The sequence below is a fragment of the Pan troglodytes genome, chromosome 2 (assembly GCF_028858775.2).
Source record: "Pan troglodytes isolate AG18354 chromosome 2, NHGRI_mPanTro3-v2.0_pri, whole genome shotgun sequence".
In the NCBI taxonomy this organism is placed as follows: Eukaryota; Metazoa; Chordata; class Mammalia; order Primates; family Hominidae; genus Pan; species Pan troglodytes.
In genome coordinates, this window is record NC_086015.1 from 85,367,394 (window position 1) to 85,376,834 (window position 9,441).

Genomic DNA, 9,441 nt, shown 5'->3' on the forward strand with positions numbered 1-9,441 from the left:
AAACTTTCACTAACAAGTGAAAGTTTCTCTCCCAGATTTTAGTGATAGAGCAGTTTTTTAGTGTTAGTGTTCAATATAATGATAAAATTTTGTCTCCTGTTGAGCTATCCTTAGATATTTTAGTTGGAAAATAAAATAGTTAAATCATAAACTTGAAAACAATTCAATTTCTAGAAATTTCCTTCAAGGCAAATTTAATCAATTCTCCTCACTTCGTAGATTTATTTTAAGAGTTTCAAATTGCTTTCCCGAGGTTATATTGATATTTATGGTAGGCCTCAATCTAGGGACAACATTCTTTCCACATTCTGCACATGTCAAATATTTCATATGGAGCTTGTTATTTTGCCAGTCTTGTCCAACTTTTAAGGTACTTTTTATATTTGTTATTTTCCCCTTAAGGGCATCCATGGAAGTCATTATGTGAAAATTCATGTAATTCTAATAAAATAAAAACCAGTTTAGATAATTTTTTAAAATTTTATTTCTAAAACACTGTTGCTAATCAATTATTCTATTTTTTTTAAAGCTAAAGTGCCTCAGGTTGCTCAATAGTAGGTGATTTCTTAAATTTTCCAGTGAAAATATCCAAAATATTTTTTGTCAATCCATGTAGGTAAACATGAGAGGTGCTAATATTTCTTATGATATTTATTAATTTGGTTATATATTTGACATGTAAAATTATAATTAACAAAATTTTTAAAAGAAAATTATGACATACGAAAATACAAATAAACACGTGTCAAAGAAGTAGTAAAATGTTACAACCAGTTCAAAGATCATCCCAGAAGCTAGGATATTTACAGTCAAAGTTAGGATAAGATTGCCATATTAGATAAAAACTGGTTGATATCCAAAAATGTCACAATTCTCTGGTTTATTTGTTACACTGGATGGAAATTATTTTGCAATTCTACCATACAGAAGTCTACGAGTTCACAATTAACCTCACTATTTCTATAGCACTTAATCAATATTAAATAGTGAGTTTAAATACATTCCTTAGAAAATTTTTTGTGGCTTTTCAATTCATATAACATTGAAGAATGTACTGACTACCTTTCTTTTCTTATTTACAAATTTTGGACAATGTTTTCTGACATACCAATTTCAAATTGTAGTTTTCCACTAATATTTCATAAAGCAGTTTATCTCATATGAACAATTTTATTTCAATCAATGTCTTTATGATTATTTGGGCAGGTTGTGGGGTGTAAAACACATTTCTTTCAATCACATCATCTTTATTTCTCATTTGTTTTCAATCCAAAGCATTTTGAATCTATTATTTTTGTTGTTCCTTAGCAGAAGGACCCTCTTCTTATTTGTGATCTCCAAAACATAACCATTTACTTTATTACCTTAAGTAATCCACAAAAATTTTCTTTGCAGCAGCAACATTTGAATTTGTGAAGTCAGAGTCAGAAATAAATCAATCTACATTAATTCAATTTCTTTGCTCTTCACAATTTTTCTAATCACTGTCTTGCATTTTCTTTGTAAGGATTCAAAATTAGCATAGATCAAAGACATTTTTTGCTAATGTGTATTCCCAATACATCTTTATTAACAACAATAATGTAATTGAGATATTGTCCCCATAAAATAAAAATACAGAAATTAAAACTAAAAGTCTTTCTCAAGATTTGTGAGAGTTAATTTGGGGGCCAAATAATAATTTCCATTAATTTTGACATTAACAAAATTTTTTTCAACTAATCTTTTTGACAGAGCAATTTATGGGTGATGCCTGTTACTCCCCCTCTTCCCCAGAAATAACAGGGACATTTTTGATGCTCTCAAGATTAATTGTTAAGTTCACTTAAGAGTTTACTAATTTGTGAATTATACTTTATCCTTAAAGCCAGTGTCATTTGTTTAACCCTTTGTTTACTGTTTAATCACTCCTTTTAGAATAGTTGCAAACTATCTATTTACAAGATCACAAAATTTTTGTCTTATATCTTTGAGAGTTATGTCTTATGTTCAACATTTTAACACAGTAGTAAAAAAATCCATGATATATGTTCGAATAACGTACCTATTTATTATGATCAATGTTTACAAAAGAGATCCTGGAATTAAACAAAAGATGCCCTAGTGTCACTAATAGATACCTGGTAAAATTATCACAATTTTAAAGAAGATGTTGATGTTTTATACCATATGAAAATAGTCATTGATTATTAATTATGGTGCTGATAAGTACTACATCTAAGTCTACACATACCCTAAGATAATGAAAATTTTACATAAATAGCATTTTGAATGACCATAATGTATAAGAAGGTTTGGAGAGTATCTCTGGACTATCTATTATACCATCCTTTCTTCTTTTTGCTTCTTATCACTCATTACTCCCTTTCAGTTACTGGATTGTGAAAGATGATAAGACCAAAATTTTAAATACATACAGCAATTGGTAGATCCAATAAATAAGACAGCTAGCTACTAATACTCAGTTTACACCAGGGGGTCAGAATCTGCAATAAGGGGCCCCCAATGTTCCATCGTAATTTACTTACAATTAGACGTATGCTTTATTTCTGCTATTTGCTAAGGCTTACAATTATAAACTTTTAATAAAGTCAGAAAAGGAACTGGACTTCTCTGTAGCTCATTAAATCCATTCCATTTTACTTATATGCAGGATTTAAGTACACTTTATTGTCAGTAGTATCCACACTAGTTTTACATGACAACTGAAAGCCTAACAGCCCATGGTTTATCTCATAACAATTTCCCATTCTGTCCCAGATTGATATATCTTTGCAAATGAGTCTAGCTGTATCTCCAAGGCTGTTTTACAAAGGCCTATTATTACTCTGATTTTGTTGTTTCATCAATTTCCAGACAACCAGTAATACGGCAAACACATTCACATGCTAATATGGCCTCAAGGACATACCTGAATTTAAAGTCAAGTAATCACACTACAAAATAAAATTTTCTTTTCTTCTGAAAGGTGGTGCCTTTCTTATACCAGGCTTAATAATCAAATGACTATTGCATTAATCACGGATAGTCTCTAAGATATGAAAAATTAGATTTTAAAAAAATTTCTTATTCTCATCCATTAAAACCTAGACACCAAATAAATGTTTAGATTCCATAGTGTAAATTGCACATTAATGTGTCTTCAATTAAGACTTTGATAACTACCCATAATATAACTGATTCTCAAAGTGAGGGCACAAATCCTTTGAGAATTCAGAGATTTAAATTATTTTTGTTCCCCTACACCATGCCTTCATCTCTGTGTTTGCAACTATGCTTCTCTCTCTCTCTCTAGAGTTTGAGAATGAAACAATGCCATTCTTTTCAAATTTGTTCTTCTTCATGGAAGGCTCAACATATGGTAAATTTCTGAGATTGAGTGATTTTCATTTGTTTTTTTAAAAAAAAAAACTTCACATTTTCTTAAGGGAATATGTGCATGTCTAAGATATTGCAATACTCTGGCATGTAATAACAAGAAAAGGAAGCTACAAGGATAAAATATGCTTGGAGAAAGAAAAAGAATATGAGACAATCTCAAATTTGTATATAAATGTGAATACAACACTGTGATCAATTTAATATGTTAAAACAATTGAGGAAATTTTTTGACTATAAAAATAATCAGGAAAAGCAGAAAATCTTGGACATGGGCAAAAGAGATTTCTGGGTTTTCTTTCAGTGGCATGCCAGTTGTTGCCTAAGAGACACTGGGAATCATCTGATGCTATTGGGGTGTGTACCACTTAATGTCCTTGACTAAGCTATTAATAGAATTTAACTCGCAGAAAACTGAGAGTAATGCACATTCTTCATGGTCATAGCGATGAAATGGCTCTAATTCAATGTTGATGGAAATCAATTGTAACTGGTAGAGCAGTGGTGCCCAGTGTTTTTGGCACCAGTCACCAGTTTTGTAGAAGACAATGTTTCCAGAGACAGGGGGCAGGGGTGGTGGTTTCAGGATGATTCAAGCACGTTACATTTATTGTGTACTTTATTTCTATTGTTATTACATTGTAATATATAATGAAATAATTATGCAACTCACCATAATGTAGAATTAGTGGGAGCCCTGAGCTTGTTTTCCTATAACCAGAAGGTCCCATCTGGGGGTGATGGGAGACAGAGACAGATCATCAGGCATTAGATTTTCAAAAGCTGTGTGCAACCTAGCTCCCTCCCATGTGCAGTTCACAACAGGGTATGAGAATCTAATGCCACTGCTGATCTGACAGGAAGCAGAGCTCAGGTGGTAATATGAGTGATGGGGAGTGGCTGTAAATACAGACGAAGCTTCGCTCACTCACCCACATTGTTCACCTCCTGCTGTGCAGTCCATGGCCCAGGGATTAGGGACCCCTGTGGTAGAGGATGTAAATCTCTGTGATTCAAATCTTTATTTTACTGACTTTAAACTCTTTCTGGTTCCCTCAGTAATCAGAGTTCAAAATTGACATATGCATATTTTATATTTGTATGAGAACAATGGTTTTAACATTTTATAAACTCAACTTTTACTAAATAATTACTACAATTATGTGTGTCAAGAATAAAATAAAAATTAAGAAAGATTATGTTTAGCCACTAATATGAAAAAGTTACTATTTGCCAGATCATGTGACTATAGACAGTCTAAGTTATTCTTACAAACCAGTTACATTTAAGAAGTTGTGGCTTGAATGAATCAAGTATATTTTAACATAAGTGATTGTCTATATTGGAAACAGACTTCATTTTTCTTTATTTTGCCTTTGGAGTATCCTTTCATCCAGTTTCATTTTATCCTGGTTTGTGCTCTCACAGTCTTCATTGCTTTGGTAGATCTGTGTCTGCTTTTGTTGAGAGGACTTGTCCAAGAAGGATGAACAGTCAGTGTCAGTGTCAGAAGACACCAGGAATGTTGTGCAGTGTGGATTGATCTAAAGTCAAATTGGCCTAGCAGATTCTAATATAAACTGCATATTGTACTGTTCTTATAGTTTTCGTTAAGGCTGAGTAAACACAACTTTAAATAATGATAATAACAAAAGTAGCCATCTTTTCTGTAAATTGGAAGGGGACTGTACAAAATGGTAAAATGCTGACAGGTGGTCAGCAGTAACTCCTGGACAAAGTAAATATGGGTGGCTGAAGCTGCATGAGACACTCCTCTGACTAATGGGGAATAGAAGCCTGGTCAGAATACTGTTGATGCCTATGCAGATATAACAGAGAGAGAGGAAATTTCAAAGGGTAGCCTCAGGTTTTCTTGAGCCAAGCATATTTGGACTTTATTTTTGTGACCTCTTTTGTTTCCATTAACTGCTCAGGACTAAAGGACAATCCTTGAGATTATCACAAAGAGCTGAGATGTCTCCCGTTATATGTGCACAGACCCACAGTGGGAGAGTTTGCTAGACCTGTGATTTAAATCAAATAGTTTTTATTAAAAACTTTCTCCAATAACTAATAACTTTCACTAAAGTTCTTTTTATTATCCATTATCAAAGTTCCTAACTGCAGCAGCAGCTGAAGTTAAAACTAATATAAAAATTGCTTTGTTGAGTTTTTTCCTTTCTATTTCTCTCTTATATTTGAGCAGCATGAACAAATTTTTACAATTTTGAAAATATGTATTGATGGATCCTGGCAGCATTCAACTGAGGGATAAGAATAAGAACACTCATGGAATAAAATAATTTAAGAAATTCAAGGTTGTATGCAAATTTATGAAGCTATGTAATATTTTGCTTCATGAATCTATTTCTTTAAATATTTTCTGTGAAAATATAAAATGAGAGAAAGCTTTTATACCTATAGTGTTTTCCTTAAATAAATTGTAATTTTGGAAGAATTTTTATATTTAAATGTAGATGCCCTAAGGAAGGATTTATCTTAGTTCCAATAATTAAACTTATTAAATTGCATATAATGGGTAAGATATTGTGAACTAAATTCTTAGGTGAGCTGCCTCATGTTTTATGTGGAATACCTTTCATAGTAGTTTTCATGTTAATGCCTGGCAAAATGACTTTTGTGATTTGAAAGCAATAAACATTATTTGCAATTTATGATCAAGTTATTCATCTATCCACTCAATGTATTTTTAGTGAGCTCTAGTTTGGTTCAAGCATTTTTGTTCTGCCTATGGGACAGGGCAAAGATAAAAGTGGGATTAGAAAAGCACGTAGTGTAGGCCGAGCAAAGTGGCTCACACATGTAATCCCAGCACTTTGGCAGGCCAAGGCAGGCGGATTGCTTGACCCTAGGAGTTCGAGACCAGCCAGGGCAATATGGTGAAACCCCACCTCTGCAAAAAATACAAAAAATTAGCCAGGTTCAGTGGCATTTGCCTGTAGTCCCAGCTACTCAGGAGGCTGACAGATGGGAGGATCCCTTGAGCCCAGGAGGTCAAGGCTGCAGTGAGTGGAGATTGCGCCACTGCACTTCAGCCTGATTGACAGAGTGAGACTGTCTCAAAAAAAAAAAAAAAAAAGAAAAAAATAAAAGGAAAACATGTACTCCTGACATCATTCATGGTAGAGACAGACATATATGCCCCAACTATTTTTCAAATTCTACTGTAGTTTGTACATTAGAATAATGGAAAACAGTGTACTATGAGGCCAGAAAGAAGGAAGAAATTAATACCAACAAGGATAACTTATAAAGACTTTAGGAAGTAAGGGGAAAATTATCTGAACTGTAAAGATAGGTATAAGTTTATTGAGCAGAGATGTAGGGAGAGAGGGTGAATAGGCACTAGCTAGGAAGAAGTACACCACAGAGACAGAGCCATAACCATACACAAGGAGTAGAGAGACAAGTAAGAAATTCAGGATGACTGGAGGGTTTCATATGTATATTGCACATATGAAATGTACGGGTGGGATAGGTGGCTGAATGCTTAGATTGCTGAGAACATTGCATGCCAAAATAAGGAATACTGATAAAATTAGTCCACAGTGGGAGCCACTAAAATTGTTGGTCCATTGTGAAGTGATGTAACAGAGCCTCAAATTTGCATAAATAAGAGGATTATGAATATGGTATTATTCTCACAAAAATGAATGACTAGTCCAATAACTCAAAAACAGTAAATTACAAAGCTGGTAGTAGAACCTAAATCTTGCCAGTACAACAGTTCAAGTCTATCCCGGTTATATATAAATTGGAAAAGTTTCCTTAAATATCAGGCATATTATTTTCATTGATATTTTTAATCTTCCAAAGAAGATTAAAAAAAATTATCTGGAATAAATGCCAAAAAATTATTTTTAAATGTATTGTTCCAGAGATATTCAATGAAGTATTAATTTCAAGTTTTTGCACATAATACTATAATAGAAATTTTGAATAATACTGACAAGTATGTTAAGACAAATAATAAAATCTATTTTAACTATTTTTAAAAGATTCTCTATTATTTAGAAAGAAAGGTCATGGAACTCAGTACCCAAAATAAATTATTGAAATTTTCTTTAAACTAACAATGTATATTTAGAATACGTTTTCTGTATTTTAAACATTGTACTCTAGATCATTATCTTTCCATACTAAAAAGCTAACTCTTGTCACAAATATTATACATTTTATGCCTAAAAATATCTAAATATATGTTTTAGTTTTACATTTTATGTGGGAGTCAAAAATGTCCTAAAGAAAGGCATCTTTTAAAATTTCTTAAGCATATCCATTTTTCTACAAAGTCTATGTTACACTTAGGTTAAAAAGAAGAATGAAAACCCCTCAAGCCAGATTTTATGACTTTTTATATCACACTGAAAACTCCAATGAACTACAGATTTCAACCATGGAGATTTGTGCCCTACTATGAAACGGTCAGTATTATGAAAACTGCCATTATATTTTATGATGCTATTTGACCTCTACATAGGTACTTTCATTATCTGACAATAATATTCAATTTGCAAAACTAGCCCTAGTCATTTTAAGCGCCCAGCATGCAGGAAAGCATTAAGCATTTTGTATTGGTTTTTATAGAGGGCCTTGTAGTGACCAGACTGGTACCTTCCATTTTTCTCTTTTAATAGTTGGGTTGCTGATCTCACAAATCATATTTCGGTTGGAAATGAAAGGTGCACCGCTGCCAGCATTTTGTTAGAAATAATGACACACTTTACTACCTGTAAGTGCTGACTGAGTGCTTCTGCCTTTTCTTCCCAAGGTGACTGTAACACAGATTGATGAAAGATTCTGCAGGACGACAAAGGTTAAAGATGCAGACCCGGAGCTAGAAGCCAGCACTGACACTGATGGAGTGGACTGCGATGAGAATGCCCACATTATTGTCCTATCCTCTGATAACCAATGTAATATGAAAACCGACTACAGAAGAAAGGAACAAATTAAGTCCATTAATCAAGCATATCTCTGCTAAACAGTTGTTCGAAACTGATGAACAAATGAAAAATTTACTGTTTGTTTTCATGCTTGCAAGGATTGGGGAAGAAAATTAATTATAAGGTACTGGCCACACTATCAGTTAAGTTTTTCTTGAGGAAACTATTGCTTTGTCAAAGGACAAATGAACCTCATTAGGGAGATTAGTTTCAGCTGGTAGTTTTGCATTAGTACAAACTAATAATACACACTTCAAAAGATACCCTGAGTAAGATTATGAAAATTGAAATCCATTTGTTACTTCTTAATTTACTAACTGTTAGAAAATGACCACTCTATTACTTATCATGAAACCAGAAGGAAATCAAACACTGCTCACCTTTCAACTAAGTGCCTGAAAGAGAACTGTTGCAGTGTGGGCTTTGTGAGTGCTGCGATGATGAACTTACGCATACAGGGGTTATAACTTGGCCACGGCATTTTACTCTTATGTTGAAGCATGTCATGCAGAGCTCCATGCCAAACGCAATTTTTGATAAGCTTCTTTGAAATCCTTTTCTTTTCAAATGTTTTAAATGAATTGGACAAATAGCAAACTGACATCTGATATTCTGAATTCCCCTTAAATCTATACAGAGCAAGAACAGAAAAGAGAAAACGCTACTTTGCTATCAATCCTGTATGGCCAGTGCACTGAGGCTCCTAAGCTGGCCACAGTGAGTGCAGTCCAGCTTCAATGTTCATTGAATCCCTGGCCCTTCTGTCAAGGCAGCTAAGAACAGAGCCAATCACTGCTCTCGGTGACGGGGAGTGCTTGGCTGCAGACACACGTCTTCCAAAACCTGGAGTGAGACCAGTCTCATTCCAAAGAGTGTATAAATCAGCTGTGAAATAATAATGACTTTTTTGGGTTCTACTGACCCGGCCTGGATTCAGACTGCTGACCCAGAAAAGAAAGGCTTCACACATCCCATTAGCAGCCCTTTCAGCCATTGAAGACATCCCCATCCAATTCTGACTTGCTTTCCTTTACAGCAGTCTTGCTCTTTTTTACGGGCATGTAAACCAAATTGACGTTTACTTACTGCTTTTGTT

At 33.8% G+C, this 9,441-nt stretch overlaps 1 long non-coding RNA gene across 1 annotated transcript in view; it reads left to right on the forward strand.

The window, feature by feature from the left end:
• LOC134809576 (uncharacterized) overlaps positions 1-8,472 on the forward strand; it is a 94,934-nt gene extending 86,462 nt beyond the window's left edge. The window contains exon 3 of the long non-coding RNA XR_010155652.1: positions 8,171-8,472. This is a non-coding gene — a long non-coding RNA (uncharacterized LOC134809576). The remainder of the gene's footprint in view (positions 1-8,170) is intronic.
• The last annotated feature ends 969 nt before the right edge of the window (positions 8,473-9,441 follow it).